The sequence below is a fragment of the Macaca thibetana genome, chromosome 9 (assembly GCF_024542745.1).
Source record: "Macaca thibetana thibetana isolate TM-01 chromosome 9, ASM2454274v1, whole genome shotgun sequence".
Lineage (NCBI taxonomy): Eukaryota > Metazoa > Chordata > Mammalia > Primates > Cercopithecidae > Macaca > Macaca thibetana.
This window is the reverse complement of record NC_065586.1, coordinates 34,748,435-34,770,372: the sequence shown is the minus strand read 5'-3', so window position 1 is coordinate 34,770,372 and position 21,938 is coordinate 34,748,435. Positions and strand designations below refer to the sequence as shown.

The following is a 21,938-nucleotide window of genomic DNA, read 5'->3' as shown; positions in this document are numbered from 1 at the left end:
TTTTCTGAACTATTTCTGGCATTTGACCTCCAAGTCTAAATGGAGTGAGCCAGTTTGCATTTCTTGGGCAGTTGCACCCTTAGTGGGGGTCAACCTTAGCTCTCCAAAAGTCAGATCAGGCTCACTGCTGACCTCGTAATTAAAATTCAATCTAATTAGATCTGAAAGTTCTGACAGCAATTGGAAGTCCTTGAAGCAACCAATGTGGGATTCTTTAGGAAGCAGAGATGAGGGGAGAGAAAGCAGAGAAAGGTCAGACAGCCAGCTCATTTTGATCCCTGCTAGACCATCAAACCCACCAGGGACTATCCATAAAAGGGCAAGTACGTGACCAACCAAGGAATCTCCTGGGATGCAGCAGAACACAGTATTATAGTGCTGTGGTTTCCAAAAATACACTTGAAAAATACAAGTGTAATGTGAAGTGTGATGTGAACTCAAAATTAGGGTATTTGCATGGGTGTGAATGTTCATTTTTATGAAAATCATCTGTGTATTCGAGTTTTACAGAGAAACAGAACCCACAGGATACACACACACACACACACACACACGCACACACACAGTTGTCTCTCAGTTTACATGGGGGATTGCTTCCAGGACCCCTCACGGATATCAAAATCCACAGATGCTCAAGTCCCTTATACAAAATGATGTAGTATTTGCATAGCACCTATGCACATCTTCCTGTATGCTTTAAATTATCTCTAGATTACTTATAATCTCTAACACAAGGTAAAGGCTATGTAAGTAGTTGTTATACTGTGTTGTTTAGGAAATTATAAGAAGAAAAAGAAGTCTGTACATGTTCATTATAGATGCAACTGTTCTTTTCTTTTTTTCAAATGTTTTTGATCTGTAGTTGGTTGAATCCATGGATGTGGAACCCATGAATACAGAGGGCTGACTGTTCATGTAAAATGAGATTTACTTATTTATTTTTATTTATTTATTTATTTATTTTTGAGACAGAGTTTCACTCTTGTGGCCCAGGCTGGAGTGCAATGGCGCAATCTTGGCTCACTGCAACCTCCACCTCCCGGGTTCAAGCGATTCTCCTGCCTCAGCCTCCATAGTGGCTGGGATTACAGGTGTGTGCCACCACACTTGGCTAATTTTTTATATTTTTAATAGAGACGAGGTTTCACCATGTTGGCCAGGCTGGTCTCGAACTTCTGACCTCAGGTGATCCCCCTGCCTCGGCCTCCCAAAATGCTGGGCTCATAGGCATGAGCCGCCGCGCCTGGCCCAAAATGAGATTTATTATAAGGAATTGACTCACAAGATATTGGTGGTTGACTAATCCCACAATCTGCTGTCTTCTAGCTAGAGACCCAGGAAAGCCAATGGCATGAATTCCAGTCTGAGTCTGAAGGCCTGAGAAGGAGGAGTGCTAATGGCATAACTCACATTCCAAGATAAGGAAAAGACTGATGTCTCAGCTCAAGCACTCAAGTAGAGAGACAGAATTCAACCTTCTTTCACCTTTTTCTTCTGCTTGGGCCTTCAAACTGTTGAATTATGCCTACCCATATTGGAGAGGACAATCTACTTTAGTCAGTCCACTGATTGAAATGCTACTCTTTTCCAGAACCTCCTCACAGACATACCCAGAAATAATGTTTAAGCAGATATCTGGGCATCCTGAGGGCTAGTAAGGTTGACACAGAAAATTAACCATCACAAGTCTACCTCTTGTCAACTTGGCACCTGTATGCCTCGCTGTAAAACATATTTAATCTCCAAATGAAAACCGTAACAGGCTGGACACAGTGGCTCATGCCTATAATCCCAGCACTTTGGGTGGCCGGGGAGGGTGGATCATTTGAGGTCAGGAGTTTGAGACCAGCTTGACCAACATGATGACACCCCGTCTCTACTAAAAATACAAAAACTTAGCCAGGTGTGTTGGCATATGCCTAGCTACTCAGGAGGCTGAGACAGGAGAATTGCTTGAACTCAGGAGGTGGAGGTTGCAGTGAACCGAGATCATGCCACTGTACTCCAGCCTGGGTGACAGAGCGAGACTCCTCAAAACAAACAAAAAAAGTCAATAACAAGGTCATAGTTCCACCTAACATGATACAACTAACTACCCTATATGCAACTGAAAACGCACCAATCCTTTCCCCAAAAGAGGAGGTAAAATCCATCAGTGATGTTTATTCTTCTGTTGATAGCCCATAACTTAAATACTATGGTGTAAAATTAATAAATACTATGATATAAAGTCAGTATTTATGTTATATGATAAGGGAATAAGAGATGAAAAATAGAAACACAAACATTCATAACAAGATGAGGAGGAAATAGGACAATTACATTCCTTGTTTTTGTAACTGGTCACATGGCCATAGCTGGTATTTGTAACTACCTTGTTTCTACTACCCACTGTATATTCCCTTTGCAGCTGGTTGTAGCTCTTCATCTGGTGGGGTGACCCAAACCTTTATTTTTGAAGAGTCTAGGCCATTAAGAGTCTGCCTGAATTGAGGAGTTGTGGTTTTCCATTGACCCTAATCATAGGTGGTACCAAGAGACAACCTTAAGGGATCTCCTGTAATCCAGATATACTGTTCCTGATCTTCACTGTGGAGTAGTTGTCCAATTTCCTCCTGGTATTCAGCATCAGTCACCCCAGCCATCACAGGAACTCTCTTCTTTGCCTGTTGATTCAGAGCCATGAGAAGTTCAAAGTGGCTGGGGATACTCTTCCAGTTCAATGAAATCATTGCTGTGTTTCCCGGTTGAAGCATTCTTCCCTCCGGAACTAAGACCTCTAGGTCACCAGAGCATAAGATTACGGGGCCAGGAAGCAAAGATTTTGCTAATGGGTTACCAGGGGTAATAGTGAAGAGTGATGCTGTCACTTTCACCCCTTGATTCCTGGACCTGTGAGTCCTGACTGGGTGGAAAGGCTGATACCACTGTGAGAGGAGAGGCTGATACCACTAGGGTTGTAGAGACCTCTTCCACTGGCAAAAAGACTCATCAGAATTTAGGGACTCAGTGCCCCCTGCTTTGCCAAGATCTTGCCATACATTCCCACCTCAACTAACAAGACTCCATTCTTTCTCAATCAATGCTCTCACTTTAATAGTGGGCACTCTGCAAGGCCAGGAGTACAACTTGCAATGAGATTCAGCCAGACACAGGGTGAAATTCTGCGTTTGATTTTCAGCAATCTCAGCCCTGCAGCTATAGGGAATAAGGGTGAGAAGGCACCCTTATCTATGAAGCAGAGCAAATGAGCCCTCACCAGATACAGAACTGGCTGCTGCCTTGATCTTGGACTTCCCAGCCTCTAGAACTGTAAGACATAAATTTCTGTTGTTTATAAATTATGCAGCCTAAGGTATTTTGTTATAGTAATCTGAGCTAGTCAAGACAATCTTTCTCCAGCCTTTCCCATCTTGGTTGATGGCAACTCCTTCCTTCCAGTTTTTCAGGCCAAAAACCTCGGAGTTTTTCTTTACTCATTTTTTTTTTGACGGAGTCTCACTCTGTCACCCAGGCTAGAGTGCAAGGCCTTTCGGGTTCAAGTGTTCTCCTGCCTGAGCTTCCCAAGTAGCTGGGACTATAGGCACGCGCTACTGCACCTGGCTAATTTTTGTATTTTTAGTAGAGATGGGGTTTCACCATGTTGGCCAGACTGGTCTGGAGTTCCTGACCCCAGATGATCCACCTGCCTCGGCCTCCCAAAGTGCTGGGATTACAGGCGTGAGCCACTGCACCCGGCTCTTTACTCATGTCTTTCACACTCTACATGTAATTCATCTTGAAACCCTGTTGGCTCTATTTTCATTTTCTTATTTTATTTTTTCAAGAGGCTATGTTGCCCAGGCTGGTCTCGGACTCCCAGACTCAAACGATCCTCCCACCTTGGCCTCCCAAAGTGCTGGGATTACTGGCATGAGCCACCATGCATGGCCAGGTCTACTTTCAGAACATATTCAGCACCTGGCAGACAGGTCCCACCAGAGACAATGACGGCAGGCCAGCAGAATAGCAGATGTGTGTCAAGCAGTAGGCTGCCAGATCAATATATCAGGATGACTAGAGGCAAGGGATGTTCAGCAGGGTGGACAAGCAGAAGGTGCCATCAGGAAGGAAGTCCACAGTTACCAGGGCCCCAGCTACTGAGCCCAGAATGGGCAAGCCAGGCACAGGACTGGAGGAACTGAAGCACCAGGCAGGCTTCCATGACAGAGATCCAAGTGGAAGAAGCAAGGCAGATGTCTAGTTCACCCAACTAGGGCCTGAAGGTCTCCGAAGCAGGAGGAAATTCATGCATCATCATTGGGCACCAAATAAGCCTGAATGAGCAGTGCTGGGCTATGGGCCTCTTACCCCAAAGCAGGGAATGGACCTAGAATGGACAAATGCCTGCAAGGGAGGTCAGCAGGTCCCAGGCTGGGGAGACTGGGGGAAGCTGATCTGGCAGTCAAGCTGACTGGACACCATTCAGACAAGAAATGCCACAGAATCCTGCTTCTGAAGCACTCAGCTCCCAAACAAAAAGCATGGAAGACAGTTGGGTGGCTATAGTGAGGATCTACAGATGGTATTTCCTGGGTCTTGTGTCTCCTGGGCCCCAGGAGGATGGAGGTTGAGTTGAGTCTTAAAGGCTTAACCTTTCACACACCGAAATACCCTCTTCCCAGCAGCCTGACAGCAAGTCCTCTGACCTCTGTAGTAACTTTCCTGGTATTTAAGTCATTATCACCTCCCAAAGTTGCCTCTTCAGTGGACTCCACGTTGTGGTCCCTCCCTCTGTCTTTCCTGGTCTTCCCCAGCTCTGCATGCTGCTCTCCATTCCCCAGACCCACATGTTCTGCCACACCTCTCACCAGCCCCTAGATACTTTAATACATAGGAATATCTGTTGTTGCTACATGTCCCTAAGTCAAAATTTTTTCTTTTTTCTTTTTTGAGACAGAGTCTCACTCTGTCACCCAGGATGAAGGGCAGTGGTGTGATCTCGGCTCATTGTAACCTCCACCTCCTGGGTTCAAGCGATTCTCCTGCCTCAGACTCCTGAATAGCTAGCGCTACAGGCACACGCCACCATGCCTGACTAATTTTCATACTTTTAGTAGAGATGGAGTTTCACCACATTCGCCAGGCTGGTCTTGAACTCCTGACCTCAGGTGATCTGCCTTCCTTGGCCTCCCAAAGGGCTGGGGTTACAGGCATGAGCCACCGTGCCTGGACTCAAAAATGTGTTTTCTAATACTATTTTGATAACAATCTTTCAATGTTGTTGGTTTCCTTTATAATCCTGGGTATTTTATTTCAAGCACTGAAAAACAGTACTGTGAGAAGAAGATCAGAGACTCCAGAATGCCACATGCTCTGCCACAGCTCTCACGGCAGAGCACCACAGGCCTCGTGCATCCTGGTCCGTGTGAAGCTCAAGCCACAGTGTGCCTCGTGCTTCTCCTTCCTGCTTAATCCTCCTGTTTTATTGGCTGAGTCCACCAGCTGGGCTTTAAACAAGAGTCTACTCCCCTGGTTCCTTTTTCTTTCTTCAATTTTTAGAGACAAGGTCTTGCTCTGTCACCCAGCCTGGAGTATAATGGTACCATCATAGCTCACTGCAGCCTCAAGCTCCTGGGCTCAAGCAGTCACCTCAGCCTCCCGAGTAGCTGGGACTACAGGCACACACCACCATGCCCTGGCTAATTTTTTTTTATAGAGACAGGGTCTCCCCATGTTGCCCAGGCTGGTCTTGAATTCCTGGCCTCAAGAGATCCTCCTGCCTCAACTTCCTAACGTGCTGGGATTATAAGTATTAAATCAAATTTAACCTAAAGCTATCTCCTTACATATTTTAAGTTCAACCTAAAGGTTTCTCTGTACATTGTGGACTATAAGCTAAATGGAATTGTAAACAGACTATAGCCTACTCTTGTGCCAATCAACCAGTTTTGGCCAATCAAATGTGGTCAACTGTTCCAACCATGTTCTAATAAGGCAAAGGCTGAGCTATAACCAATCCGGCTGTTTTTGCACTTCTTTTCCATTTTCTGTATGTCACTTTCCTTTTTCTGCCCATAAATCTTCCACCACGTGACTACACTGGCGTCTCTGAGTCTACTCTGGCTCAGGAGATGGCCCAATTTGCCAGTCATTCTTTGCTCAATTAAACTCCTTTAAATGTAATTTGACTAAAGTCAAATTTTAATTTTTTTTTTTTTAACCACAGATTTGAGCCACTGAACCTAGCCCCTTAGTTTCTATTTAGTGACCTAGCTTCCTGCCAGGCCTTCACCAGGCCTTGTCCTGGTGATGGAATGCCGGTACCATGCGTTCTCTTTTTTGCCTCCTGCCCTCCACATACCCCACCACCAGCTGTGACGGTCCTTTGAGGAAAGATCTTTGGAAAGCTTCCTGGCATCCTATGTCCTGCCTGCTGGAGGGGAGTGCCTGGTCCCAGTGATTGTCCCAAATGGTGCCGAGTTTATTACATCCTCTGACACTAGGCTTTGAGCTGCCTAGAAGCCCTGGCTAGAATCAGACTCTATCTGCGTTGATTATTTTTGTTTGTTTGTTTCCATTATCTGGTTCTACTACTTCTCCACAGACCTCTTCCCTATCTAGTTCTCCTCATGCCTCATGCCCAGGACCACCCTTTGGTTCTAGTCTAGTTCTCTGGAACAGCAGTGAAGACATGTCATTCCCCTGCTATCTGGTAATTCTTCATAACTTTTTTCCTGCAAGCGCAACATTCCTCCTTTATGATAGTTTCTAACTCGTTTTCTGCAGCAGTTCATACACTTCTGCTCCCAAAAGTGCTGCTGGAAGGGCCACTAATTAGAACCAGACCAATTGTTCACGTGCTTACTGCTTAAGAGACTCATGACTTGTCTCTTAATGACTAGAAGCAAAGAAAGAAGCTGTTTTAAGGGGAGAATCTGCTTTTGAATCCAGCCCCCACTTATGTTTCTGGCCGAAATGAAATAGCTTCTTTCTTCATGCACAGCAGAAATACCCAGGAAGCCACCTCAGTTCTCTGGGTTAGAGTATAAATGTTCTAGGTGTTTCCTCTCTGAGCCAAATAAAAGGAATCCCCAGAATTCCTAGAGGAATTTGATATGTAAGAGTTAACACGTGTTACCCTGCTTTTTCCAGATGAACGAGGACGGAGGGCATCTTCCTCCCTGACGCCAGGCTGGAATTGCTTGGGTGACTAGCAAGCAGGTTGCCAGCATCTATGCCACTATGAATCGAAGGGTCTGGAAAAATCTCGACCAAAATACTTTCTGAGCACCACCCTTACCTCAGTGTCTAAGATTTCTCTACTCAAGATTCCCATGGGTTTAGGGTGTCAGAGTTCCTGGTCATTGTGCAAACTGGTTTACTGGAAGGGCTCTCGTTTCTGAATGCCTCTGCTTTTTCCCCCAGCAGATGCAAGTCACCTTTCTGTCACCCTCAAGGGGCCAGGTCCCAAGTCCTGAGCTCTGGTTGGGAGGAGATAGTCTGAGGAGCTCTGAAAGAGGGAGGGTCAACCCTGGAGACTGGGCAGAGGTCCTTGGTGTGGGGAAAAGGCGGGAGCGCTGGGAGGCAGCTACATTTGGAATACAGATTCCCCGCCTGTGGCAATCTCTGTCTCCCTCTGGTGGTTTAAACTCTCAAAATTACAGGCATTCTTTGTAAGTAACTCGTACATTCCAGTACCGGGGTAAGTTTTTAATCTTTTGGCTCATGTCATTTTCTCCCAGCAACTAGGGTCTCTGCATTTTGTCCTGTTGTCATGGCAACTGGTTCTCTGCAAGCTTTGGGAGCTGAAGCTGTAGAGCTGGCTCGTTAGGGAGGCTGCCCTCTCTCTCCAGCTCAATGGGGAACTGTAGACATTTGGAAGTTGAATCATTCTAGTCCATTGAATAGCTTACCGAGGTGACCCTGAGCAAGCTCCTTCACATCTCTTAACGAACAAAAACTATAGTGTTGTCGTGAAGATTGTATGAGATAACTTATCTGAAGTTCCTAGCGCCATGCCTGACATACTATTTTAAGTGTTCAATAAATAATACTTGCCTTCCCGTTGATTCAGACTCCACAGGCAACAATAAAAAATTACTGCTCTAAATATTTCTTTTTCTCTCTGCAGCCTTTCACGGAAGTTGCCATGGTTCCACATCCCTAAACCAATGAGACACAATGGCAAGTTTTTCTTCCTCTATTTCAACCACCAGCTTAACTCCCCTTCATGAGTGCAGCTAAAGCTGTGGCCATCAGGCAGGTGAAGCTTGGTGTCTCCTGTTCAACCAACAGGAATGACTGAAGCAGGATGGGGGTGGGACCAGCAGTAAGAAGCCCAGAGCAATGACCAGAGCTCCCTTTCTGGGGAGAGCTGGGCTGGAGAAAATCTATGCACTGCTGATCTCCTAAGGAGAGAATTTCAAGGATGAAAAGATGGTGTCCCACAGGCCTGAGGCTGTACAGATCTAGCTTTTGCCATTGAGGACAGCAGGGACAATAAAGCTTCCCAGATCCCCTTTCAACCTGCCAGCTGGCATGTCACCTACCATAGGGAAAGCCAATCCTAGACTTTGCACTACTTGAGAGATTGCAAAAGTATCCAGTTAGCTCGGTCTGGACCACAATGATAAATAGACTCACGAGTGAGCTAAGGAAAGGAACTGGCCCATCTGAAAGGAACCGGCCCAAGGAAAAGCAGGAATCTATGAAGGCATTCAATAACTTGGACCAAAAAGGAACAAGAAAGTAAAATTGAATATTTGGGTGATGGTTACACTAAAAGCCTAGATTTCCCCACTACAAGATATATCCATGTAACAAAACTGCACTTGTACTCCTTAAATTTATATAGTAAAATAAAATAAAATAGAAGAGATTCCTTTTCATTTTGTTTTTGAGTCTCACTCTGTCACCCAGGCCTGGAGTGCAGTGGTGCCATCTCAGCTCACTGCAACCTCCTCCTCCTGGGTTCAAGCAATTCTCCCAACTCAGCCTCCCCAGTAGCTGAGACTACAGGTGCATGCCATCACGCCCAGCTAATTTTTGTATTTTTAGTAGAGACAGGGTTTCACCATGTTGGCTAGGCTGGTCTCGTATGCCTGACCTCAAGTGATCTGCCTGCCTCAGCCTCCCAAAGTGCTGGGATTACAGTTGTGAGCCACTGTGCCCAGCCAGAATAGAAGAGATTCTATTACAGCATAAAATACTTTGCGGAAATAAGAAACAAGGCCGGGCGCAGTAGCTCACGCCTGTAATCCCAACACTTTGGGAGGCCTAGGTGGGCGGATCACGAGGTCAGGAGATCGAGACCATCCTGGCTAACATGGTGAAACCCCGTTTCTACTAAAAGTACAAAACTTAGCCGGGCGTGGTGGCACGTGCCTGTAGTCCCAGCTACTCAGGAGGCTGAGTCAGGAGAATCACTTGAACCCGGGAGGCGGAGGTTGCAGTGATCCGAGATCATGCCACTGCACTCCAGCCTGGGCGACAGAGCAAGACTGTCTAAAAAAAAAAAAGAAAGAAAAATAAATAAGAAACATGAGTTTTTCATTTTAAATTTCAGTTGATGATTGAAGAAGAGGATAGTTGCAGGCTAAATTAGTGGCCCAGAAGATTCAGTGAGAGAAAAATCTCAAAACATAAAATTACAAGCAGATGGAAATATTGAAGAAACTGACAAAGTCTTTGAAGCCTAGATTCAGACAACCTTACATGTAAATGATGTAATGCCTAGAAATGTTTTTAAAAAAGAAATGTAGAAGAGAAGCTATAATTAAACCAAATCAATAATAGTGATAATAAATCCTATGTACTAAAAAGAAATTGAGTATTCAAAATGAAAGAATTCACCAAATCCCAATCTGGATTAATAAAACACTTAAGGAATATCCTGGTGAACTGGGCGTGGTGGCTCATGCCTGTAATCCCAGCACTTTGGCCAGGCTGGTCTTGAGCTTCTGACCTAAAGTGATCTGCCTACCTCAGCCTCCCTCAGTGCTGGGATTACAGGTGTGAGCCACTGCACCCAGCCTATATAACTGTTAAGGTAGAAGAAATATATTCAAAATTACACAAGATTTAGAAAATAAATCCTACACCTACTTCTGTTTGATGAAAATATTCCAGAAGAACTCTAATTAAATGATAAGTAAATCAGAAAGAAGACCACAAGATTGTCATGATGAGTAATGAACTTGTGTGTGTGTGTGTGTGTGTGTGTGTGTGTGTGTGTGTGTGTGTGTGTGTTGCAATACTGGGTAAGGGAGCAGAAGGATAGTTACAGCATTCTTAAGATTTTATCTTACTGCCCAAGGAATGGAGTGCCTTGGTGAACAGAAATATTTGATAGTGTGCTTTTGTTTTTCTTTTCACAGGTAATGGTAGAGAAATATTTGTTTATGTGTATCCGGTATAAAATGGAATCATTAGTGAAATGGAAAATTACATCAGAACTTTGCATTTTTCAGGTCTGTTAAGGAATGACAGAATGATACACCCATTCCTTGCTCCATCCCCACTTCCGATTTCCACATCCATACACTGGAAATTCTTGATTTCTTTAGCCAAGGACACAGAAGCTCAACAAATTAAAGATACAATGCAGGACTAAAAAAGATGTGTTTTTTGGTGGTGATAGAATCTTGCCTGATTTGAGAGGTTTAATTCTAGGGTGTTTAACAGCCCTTTATTTTTTAGGACTTGCATTCTGTTCAGGAAAAATTTATATAAACGACCTTAATACTTCTGTGTAATGAACGAATACAAACATGAGGGGCTGCTTGTTGTGTGTGTGTGTGTTTGTATGTGTGTGTGTGTGACAATCTATGTCTATTGGAGTATTTATGACATTAATGTTTAATAAAAGTATTGATCTATTTAGGTTTAAATGTACCATCTAGTTATGAGGGTCTTTAAATTTTAATTTGTTTTTATTTTATTTCATTTTTTTTTTTTAGAGACAGGGTCTCCCTCTGTCACCCAGGCTGGAGTACAGTGGCATGATCATAGTTCACTGCAGCCTCAAACTCCTGGGCTCAAACAATTCTCCTGCCTGAACCCCTGAGTAGCTGGGACCCCAGGCATGTGCCACCATACTTGGCCAATTTTAAAATTTTTTGTAAAGATGGGGTCTTGCTATGTCGCCCAGGCTGGTTTCCAACTCCTGGCCTCAAGTATTTTTTCTGCCTGGGCTTCCTAAAGCCCTGGGATTACAGGCCAGGTTCGGTAGCTCATACCTGTAATTGCAGCACTGTGGGAGGCTGAGGCATGCAGATCACCTGAGGTCAGGAGTTCAAGACCAGCCTAACCAACATGGTGAAACCCTGTCACCCTGTCTCTACTAAAATTACAAAATTAGCCGGGTGTGGTAGCACTTGCCTGTAATCCCAGCTACTCAGGAGGCTGAGGCAAGAGAATTACTTGAACCCGAGAGGCAGAAGTTGCAGTGAGCCGAGATCCCACCGTTGGACTCCAGCCTGGGCAACAAGAGGAAAACTCGTCTCAAAAATAAATAAATAAATAAACAAACAAACAAACCAAAGCACTGGGATTACAGACAGGAGCCACAGAACCTGACCTAATCTTATTTATTTTATTTTATTTTATTTTATTTTTTTGAGACAGAGTCTCGCTCTGTCACCCAGGCTGGAGTGCAGTGGCACAATTTCAGCTCACTGCAACCTCTGCCTCCCGGGTTCAAACGATTCTTCTGCCTCAGCTTCCTGAGTCGCTGGGAATACAGGCGCCTGCCACCATGCCTGGCTAATTTTTGTATTTTTAGTAGAGACGGGGTTTCACTGTGTTAGCCAGGAGGGTCTTGATCTCCTGACCTCGTGATCTGCCCACCTCAGCCTCCCAAAGTGCTGGGATTACAGGTGTGAGCAACCACGCCAGGCCCCTAATTTTATTTTTAATTTACAAAGTAATAATTGTATATATTCATGGAGTACAATGTGATGATTTGATACATGTTGACAATGCAGACTGATTAAATCAAGCTAATGAACATATCCATCACCTCACATACTGTCATTCCTTTGTGGCGAGAACTTTTTTTGAGACGGATCTCGCTCTCTGCCCAGGCTAGAGTACAGTGAGGCTGTGTAGACCCACTGCAACCTCCGCCTCCCAGGTTCAAGCGAGCCTTCCACCTCGGCTTCCCGAGTAGCTGGAATTACAGGCACACGCCACCACACCCAGCTAATTTTTGTATTTTTAGTAGAGACAGGGTTTCATTATGTTACCTAGGCTGGTCTTGAACTCTGACCTCAAGTGATCTGCCCATCTTGGCCTCCCAAAATGCTGGGATTACAGGCATGAGCCATCACATCCAGATCTTTGTGGTGAGAACCTTTACAATCTAATTTTGGGGGTCTGCAGTTTCTTGAGTTAATTTTAGAGCCAGGAAGGTCACATCTTTGGAGTGGGAGTAGGGATCAGGGTCAGTTCCTCGGCATCACTGAGTGGTCCCTCACCATCTTTCCAGCTGGAAAGCATCTTGCTGGCCAGTCTCCAAAATAACAAGCAGGAAGGGTAAAATAAAGGAGGATGTGATCACATCAGCAAAGAAAAAAAAAAAAAAAGAAAAAAAGTAAAGAGAGGAAATGCCAGTGTAAAATAAATGAAATAAATAGTAAAGAAGTAATATTACTAACAATATTAGTAATATTGTTGCTAATGAATAGAATGCATTGTGGCATATTATATGTGGATCTTCTGTTTATCATCTTGCTAAACTCTCTCCTTTATACATTCAATCTTCTAGGAGAGGATTCATACAATCACAAAATAATTACAGTTTTCTTTCCTCCCTTTCAGGCCTTTGACTCGAATTTGTTTTCTTTGTATTGGCCGGAATATGTGGAACAGACATGGTCCTATGGGGCATCTTTGTCTTCTTCCTGATTTTAAAGGATACTAATTATTTTAATGGAATTTATATAGGCCTCATGAAATGAGTTGGGGAGTAATCTATTTTTCTCTCCTCTCTAGGAAAATCTATAAAATTAGAATGACATTTTTCAAAAAAGTTGACTTGTCTGTGAAACTAACTGGGCTTGGTATTTTCTTTGTAGAAAAAGAGACCATTTCTGACATTCATCATACTGTTTAGCAAGCCACCAATTTTACAAATGAAACCTATTTATGACATTCATTTTGCTACTAAAACCCTGCTCTATCAATCAACATGTGTACAGTGAAGGCTTTGTGGTAACTGACTCTGCTGTGCGGCCTTAAGGTGAAATGTTAGCTGACCACTCTTGAAGAGCGAGTTCCTGATTAAAGACATTGACTTCCCTGAAGTGTATCTTAAACGAACATACACAGACACACACACACACACACACACACACACACACACACACAGAGAAGCAGGCATGCCTACACACATCACATTATCCTTGCCAAAGTACCTTAAAGAAAGTTACAGTATTTTAAAGTAAATTAATCTCCATGCGTTGATTTTTTTAAAATCTAATTTTGGGATCCTGGGCTGACGTCTTTTTGACACCAAATTAACGTCAAATCATTTGCTTCCTGACTTGTTGAAACACGAATACCTGGAAAGAAAAGTTCTCTGTGAAGCAGAGATTAGTGCTATGAGAAAGAGGAAGAAAGGCATCTACGGCAAGCCTGAGCAGGCTCTGTAGGTTCAGTCCTTAAGAGTCAGTCCTTGAAAAACAGATTGAACTCTTACTCCCAAAGATCAGATCACCCTTTAGGAGGAAATGTCAAAATTTAAGAAATCAGAATAAATCCTTTCTTAACCATTCCTTCATTCATGTAGCAGTTATTGGAGGTCTCCTAGGAGCAGGGCACCATGATAGACACCACGGACACAAAGAGTTACTTGTCCTCAAGTAACTCACAGTCTAGATAGGATTAAATAGAGAATTAGCCGGGCATGGTAGCTCACACCTGTAATCCCAGCACTTCGTGAGGCTGAGGTGGGCGGATCACTTGAGGCCAGGAGTTGGAGACCAGCCTGACCAACATTGTAAAACCCTGTCTGTACTCAAATAAAAAAATTCGCTGGGTATGATGGTGCGTGCCTGTAATCCCAGCTACTCGGGAAGCTGAGGCAGGAGAATCACTTGAACTGGGACCTGGGAAGTGGAGGTTTCAGCGAGCCGAGGTCACGCCACTGCACTCCAGCCTGGGCTATAGAGCGAAACTCTGTCTCAAAAACACAAAACAAAACTGTAATGACCAACACAAAATCAGATCCAATTTACTACTTGAGGGAACAAGGCCAAATAATGAGAATCAGTATCAGCAGACAGTAGGGACAGACTCACAGCTACTCCTGATAGCGCAACTACTAGATACAAACTGTAAAATCCCTATGCCTATTATGTTCATGGAGATGGAAACCAACATTTTCAGGAAGGAATTATATCTATAAAAAGTTACACTGGGCTGGGCACAGTGGCTCAGGCCTATAATCCCAGCAATTTTGGAGGCTAAGGCAGGAGGATCACTTCAACCCAGGTGTTCAAGGCCAGCCTAAGCAACCCTGTCTCTACTTTTTTTTTTTTTTTTTTTTTTTTTTGAGACAGAGTCTCACCCTGTCATTCAGGCTGGAGTGCAGTGGCGTGATCTTGGCTCATTGCAACCTCTACCTCCCAGGTTCAAGCAATTCTTGTGTCTCAGCACCCCAAGTAGCTGGGATTACAGGCTCACACCACCATGCCTGGCTAATTTTTGTATTTTTAGTAGTGATGGGGTTTCACCATGTCAACCAGGCTAGTCTCAAACTCCTGACCTTAAGTGATCTGCCCGCCTCAGCCTCCCAAAGTGCTCGGATTACAGGCATGAGCCACTGCTCCAGGTAAAAAAAAAAAACTTTTTTAATTAGCTGGGCATAGTGACTCACACCTGTTACCCCAGCATTATGAGAGGCTAAGGTGGGAGGCTGACTTGAACCCAGAAATTTGGGGCTGCAGTAAGTTATAACTGCACTCCAGTCTGGGAGACAGAGCGAGACCCTGTTTAAGGAAAAAAAAAAAAGTGACATGCATATTTGAACAAAAAAATTATATCTGCCTAGGTCCAAATACAAGAGAGAAAACACATTGTAATTTAAACAGGGAAACTCAATATAAAGAATTATTGGCCAGGCACGGTGGCTCACACCTGTAATCCCAGCACTTTCAAAGGCCAAGGCAGGAGGAGGGCTTGAGCTGAGGAGTTTGAGACCACCCTGAGAAACATGGCAACACCCCATCTCCACAAAAAAAATACAAAAATTAGCCAGGTCCAGTGATGTATGCCTGTAATCCCAGCTACTCAGGAGGCTGAGATGAGTGGATCGATTGAGCCCAGTCAAGGCTGTAGTGAGCCATGATCATACCACTGCACTCAAGCCTGGGTGACAGAGCAAGGCCCTGTCTAGGGGAAAAAAAAAAAAAAAATTACTATAACAAAGGATTAGAGCTGGGTGCAGTGGCTCATGCCTGTAATCCCAACATTTGGGAGGCTGAGGTGGGTGGATCACCTGAGGTCAGGAGTTCGAGACCAGCCTGACCAGCCTGGCCAACATGGTGAAACCCCATCTCTACTAAAATTATAAAAAATTAGCAGGGTGTGGTGGCAGGCACCTGTAATCCCAGCTACTCGGGAGTCTGAGGCAAGAGAATCGTTTGAACCCAGGTGGCGGAGGTTGCAGTGAGCCGAGATTGTGCCACTGCACTCCAGTCTAGATAACAAGAGTGAAACTCTGTCTCCAAACAACAACAACAACAACAAAAATCAAAGCATTAGAGTAGCAAGGGATTGACTAGTAAGAAGTAAATGCCTCTAAAAAATATAGAACTGGCAGATTTGAAGAGCAGTCGCTAACTCCAGGACTGAGATAGAGCACCTTAGCCCATGTCCAGGGCTCAGATTCTGACCCTGTTGAGAGGCCATGGATAGCTCTGGCTCACTGGAAGGCAGAGAAGTTGCTGAGCTGCTGCACTGGTGGAAATGCTGGAAATCTGCCTGATGTGATTTGGCTGTGTCCCCACCCAAACCTCATCTTGAATTCCCACATGTTGTGGGAGGGACCCAGTGGGAGGTAATTGAATCATGGGGGCAGGTCTCGTGATAGTGAATAAGTCTTATGAGATCTGATGGTTTTAAAAAGAGGAGTTCCCCTGCACAAGCCCTCTTCTATTGTCTGCTGCCCTGTGAGATGTGTCTTTTGCCTTCTGCCATGATTGTGAGACCTCCCCAGCCAGGTGGAACTGTAAATCCATTAAATCTCTTTCTTTGGTAAGTTGCCCAGTCTCAAGTATGTCTTTATCAGCAGTGTGAAAACAGACCAATACACTGCCCTTTAGGGTGCTGGGGAAAGCTGTCTACAGGGAAGGACGTCACTAGAGATGAGATGCTCTACTACAAAAGTGCCAGGGGAGGGAGTACTGGGTGCATTGCTGGAGCTGGGTGCTGAGGAAGCTGCACTCACTGCAGAAGCCTGCACCGGAAAAACCATGCCCTCTGCAAGAGCCTGCCCAGCCGAATACACTGGGACTTTCACCTGCAGTGTCTGTCCATCATTCTCCACTGAGAAAGCCTTGGTGTCTGCTAGCATGGGAAAAAATAGTTAAGGGACAAGATCCACTTTCACAGAGCATCGAAAGGGGTGAATTTGCTTTGTTTTGTTTTGTTTTTGAGATGGAGTTTCACGCTTCTTGCCCAGGCTGGAGTGCAATGGCATAATCTCGGCTCACTGCAACCTCCGCCTCCTGGGTTCAAGTGATACTCCTGCCTCAGCCTCCTGAGTAGCTGGGATTACAGGTGCCCACCACCATGCCCAGTTAATTTTTGTATTTTTAGTAGAGATGGGGTTTCACCATGTTAGCCAGGCTGGTCTCAAATTCCTGAGCTCAGGTGATCTGCCTACATTGGCCTCCCAAAGTGCTGGGATTACAGGCATGAGCCACCATGCCTGGCCTAAAAGGATGAATTTGGAGGCAAGAAGCAATACATTGATAACCAGAACAAGAAATCAGAAGAAATTTTCGAAGTGAAAAGTAAAATAGATAAAATTCAGAACATAATAGAAAGATGTAACATAGATTAGACACAACTGAAGAGAGAATAAGGGTACTGGAAGATAGATGGGAAGGATAGAACATACAGAGGAGAGAGCAAAAGACATTTATGACAGAGTTGGAAGGTTCTAAATCTGCACCATTCAATAGGTAGCCACTAGCTATATGTGGTTATTTAAATTTAAATTAATTGCAGTTAAATAAAATATAAAAATTCAGTTTCTCAATTGCACTAATCACATTTCAAATGCTTAATAGTCACATACTGATATATAACACAAATGCTTAATAGCCCCAGCATGGACACAGATTCAGTAGGTTGTATTAGTGCTGGTCTAAATTGATTTAATTGGAGTTCCACAAATAAAGGAGAAAAGGGAGCAGAAGCAATATTTGAGGAGTTTTAGCTGAACAGTTTCCAAAACAAAAGACATAAAGCCACAGTTTTCAGAAGATCGAAAACCCCCAAATCCAAACAGGATAAATAAAAAAGAAATCTACAGCCAGACCTAGTAAATCTCCGGGAATACCAAAGACTTAGTGGCAAAGAGTTGAAAGCTTTCTCTTTAATGTCGGAAACAAGATAAGGATATCTGCTGTCACCATGGCTATTCAACATTTCTTGGCCAGTGTCATAAATCAAGAAAAGGAAATCAGAGGCACCACAACTGCAAAGAAAAGACCAACTGTTATTTGAAGGCAATGCTATTATGTACTTAGAAAATCTTTTAAGATTTACAGAGAACTTGGTAAAATCAATAAGTTGCTGAATACAAAGTCAGTATACAAAAATTTCGTTACAAATGGTGGTTAAATGATTTGAAATAGAATACCACTTACAGTGATATGAAAAATATAAAGTACCTAAAAATAAATCTTATATAAATCTTATGAGTAAGATCCCTATATAGAGAACTATAAAATAGCTTTTCAGGAAACTAAAAACAGCTAAATAAATGGAGAGAGATATGCCATGCTTATGAACTGAAAGACTCACTATTGTAAAGATATAGGTATCCCTAAATTGATGAATAGATGCAGTGCTATTCTATCTCAAGAGTTTCTTTTGACAATCTGATTTTTAAATTTACATGAAATACAAAGGGCCAACAATAATTGAGACCCTTAGCCAGGAACAGTGACTCACACCTGTAATCCCAGCACTGTGGGAGGCCGAGGCAGGAAGATTGCTTGAGCTCAGGGTTTCAAAACCAGCCTGAGCAACATAGTGAGACCCTGTCTCTACAATTTTTTTTTTTAGATAGAGTCTTGCTCTGTCACCCAGGCTGGAGTGCAGTGGCATGATCTCAGCTCACTGCAGTCTCCGCCTCCCAGGTTCAAGCAATTCTCCTGCCTCAGCTTCCCAAGTGGCTGGGACTACAGGCATGTGCTGCCATGCCCAGCTAATTTTTGTATTTTTAGTAGAGATGGGGTTTCACCATGTTGGCCGGGATGATCTTGACCTCCTGATCTTGTGATCCACCTGCCTTGGCCTCCCAAAGTGCTGGGATTACAGGCGTGAGCCACCGCACCCGGCCAAAATATTTTTTTAAAGTTAGCTGGGCATGATGGCACATGCCCGTAGTCCTAGCTACTCAGGAGTCCGAGGCAGGAGGATCTCTTGAGCCCAAAAATTCAAGGGTGCAATGAGCTGCGGTTGCACCACTGTGGTCCAGCCTGGGTGACAGTGAGATCCTGTCTCAATTAAAAAAACAAAAACAAAAGAGGGCTAGGTATGGTGGCTCATTCCTCTAATCACAGTACTTTGGGAAGCTGAGGCTGGTGGATCACCTAAAGTCAAGAGTTGTAGACCAGCCTGGCCAACATGTTGAAACCCCATCTCTACTAAAAATACAAAAAATTAGCTGGGTATGGTGGCAGGCATCTGTAATCGCAGCTACTCGGGAGACTGAGGCAAAAGAATCACTTGAACCTGGTAGGCGGAGGTTGCAGTGACCTGAGATCTTGCCACTGCATTCCAGCCTGGGTGACAAGAGTGAAACTCCATCTCAAAAAAAAAAAAAAAAAAAAAAAAAAAGAAAAGAAAAGAAAAGAAAAAAAAAGGAAAAAGAAAAGAAGATCCTTCTTTGAAGTAAAGCAAGATGGAAAGAGTTACTCTTCTAAGCATCGAGACTCATAAAATTGTACAATAGCCGGGCGCGGTGGCTCAAGCCTGTAATCCCAGCGCTTTGGGAGGTCGAGACGGGCGGATCACGAGGTCAGGAGATCGAGACCATCCTGGCTAACACGGTGAAACCCCGTCTCTACTAAAAATACAAAAAACTAGCCGGGCGAGGTGGCGGGCGCCTGTAGTCCCAGCTACTCGGGAGGCTGAGGCAGGAGAATGGCGGGAACCCGGGAGGCGGAGCTTGCAGTGAGCTGAGATCCGGCCACTGCACTCCAGCCCGGGCTACAGAGCAAGACTCCGTCTCAAAAAAAAAAAAATAAATAAATAAAAATAAAAAAAAAATAAAATTGTACAATAATAAGCCAATGCTGTGATGGTCTAACAATTAGCAATAGAACAGAATAGAGGGCCCAAACACAGATCCTTAAATACATAGACATTGATACCTTTTTTCTTTTTTTTTTGAGATGGAGTCTTGCACTGTCACCCAGGCTGGAATGCAATGGTGCGATCTTGGCTCGCTGCAACCTCCGCCTCCTGGGTTCAAGCAATTCTCGTGCCTCAGCCTCCAGAGTTGCGGGACTACAGGTGTGTGCCACCACACCCAGCTAATTATTTGTATCTTTAGTAGAGATGGGGTTTCACCATGTTGGCCAGGATGGTCTCGATCTCCTGACCTCATGATCTGCCCACCTCAGCCTCCCAAAGTGCTGGGATTACAGGTGTGAGCCACCACACCTGGCTGATTCTTGACAGAGGTGTCACTGCAAAGAAGTGGGGGAAAAATGTACTTTAAAATAAATGATCCTGGAATAACTGGGCATCCACAAGGAAAAAAAAAAAAAGAAACTTGTCCCCCACCTAACACCATGCATAAAAGTCTATCCTAGCGAGGCTGTAGAAAAAAATGTGATAGGCAGAAAAAGCTTTTAGAGGATGATATAGAATTTCATGATCTTGCATTAATGCTCTTTTTTAAAAAAAGATCAATACATTTGCCTACATTAAAATTAAAGGCTTCTGATCATGAAAACACACTATGAGCAAAATAAATAAGGCCAGCCTGCCACAGACTGGGAAAAGATACTGAGAACAGGTGTAACTGACAAAAGGATTATACCAAGAATATTGAAAGAATTGCTACAAATCATTAAGAAAAGGACAGATAACCCAACTGAAATTTTGGGAAGAGACTGAATTTTACAAAAGCAGAAATCCAGATGGTCAATAAACATATGAAATAATGCTCAACTTCATTAGTAATTGGGGAAATAAAAATTTAAATCACAATGAAATACCATTACCCACTCACCAGAATGGTTAGAATTTTAAAAACAGGCTATTTGAGGAGTGAAGCAACTGAAAATTTCATGCATTACTGGTGGGAGTTAGTTGGAACAGTCTCTTTAGGAAACAGTGTGGCACTGTCTTCTAAAGTTGAAAATGTGCATACCCCGTGATTCAGCAGTTCTACTCCTAGATATACACCCCCCAAAAATATGCTCATAGCAATGAAAAGAGGTGTATAAGAATGTACATAAGCCAGGTGCAATGACTCACAACTATAATTCCAACAGTTTGGGAGTCCAAGTCAGCAGAATCGCTTGAGTCCAGGAGTTCAAGAGCAGCCTGGGCAACATAGTGAGACCCCCATCTCTACAAAAATTTTAAAAATTAGTTGAGTGTCATGGCACTTACCTGTAGTCCCAGCTATTCAGGAGGCTGAGGTGGGAGGATCGCTTGAGCCCAGCAGTTTGAAGTTACAGTGAGCTATGATGGTGCCACTGCACTCTAGCCTGAGCAACAGAGCAAAACCTTATCTCTAAAGAAAAAGAATTAATAAAGATAAATTTAAGAACACATAAAAAAATTAAAGAATATACATAGCAGCATTATTTTAAATATCCCAAGACTGGAAAGAACTCAAATGTCCATCAACAGCAGAATGGATAAGTGGTACAATGAAAATTGTATTCATCGGAAACAATAAAGATAAACTCCAGCTACGTGCAGCAACGTGGGTGAATGGGCTCCAGTAACAACCAAAGTCACAGGAGGAGTCTCATGTGAACTAGAGAAAAGTGAACATGCCACACAGCGAAGCACTTATTTGGAGATACCTCTGTTTCCAGCCCCCAAACCTGCAGTCCTACCAGCTTCTCTGGTTCACACCACCTCCTCTTTCTTACAATAGAAGGGGTATTCATTTTTCCATCTCTCACGCTGTGGATTCCTTCCCATTCTTGTATCTTCAACTCGTCCTCTTGATGGGTGCCCCCTCTTCTCCCAGGGTTCCTTATCTTAGCAGTTATTTATTTACTGTTTGTTCCCGCTGACCTGAGCTGTGCCTGGCCACAAGGATGGGGCTCAGAGACTGCAGTTGTCTGATGCATGCAGGGTTTGGGACGCTTCGCCATGGTCTTACTCTTTCCTCTATTCCCATCGTTCCCATTTCTACTCCAGAATTCCACGTTCTCTTGGTTGCTGCCTCTGGCCTCTGTGATATAATACCCACAGTGCTAGGAAGCATTATTTAAAATGTTTGCCGGGCACAGTGGCTCACGCCTGTAATCCCAGCACTTCGGGAGGCTGAGGCGGGGGATCATTAGAGGTCAGGAGTTTGAGACCAGCCTGGCCAACATGGAAACCTTATCTCTACTAAAAATACAAAATTAGCTGGGTGTGGTGGCATGTGCCTGTAATCCCAGCTACTCAGGGGCTGAGGCAGGAGAATTGCTTGACCCCAGGAGGCAGAGGCTTCAGTGAGCTGAGATCTCACCACTGCACTC

General features: G+C 44.0%; 1 protein-coding gene across 1 annotated transcript in view; it reads right to left on the bottom strand.

Moving 5' to 3' along the window:
• CCNY (cyclin Y) overlaps positions 1-21,938 on the bottom strand; it is an 876,528-nt gene that overhangs the window by 576,280 nt on the left and 278,310 nt on the right. The window lies entirely within an intron of this gene.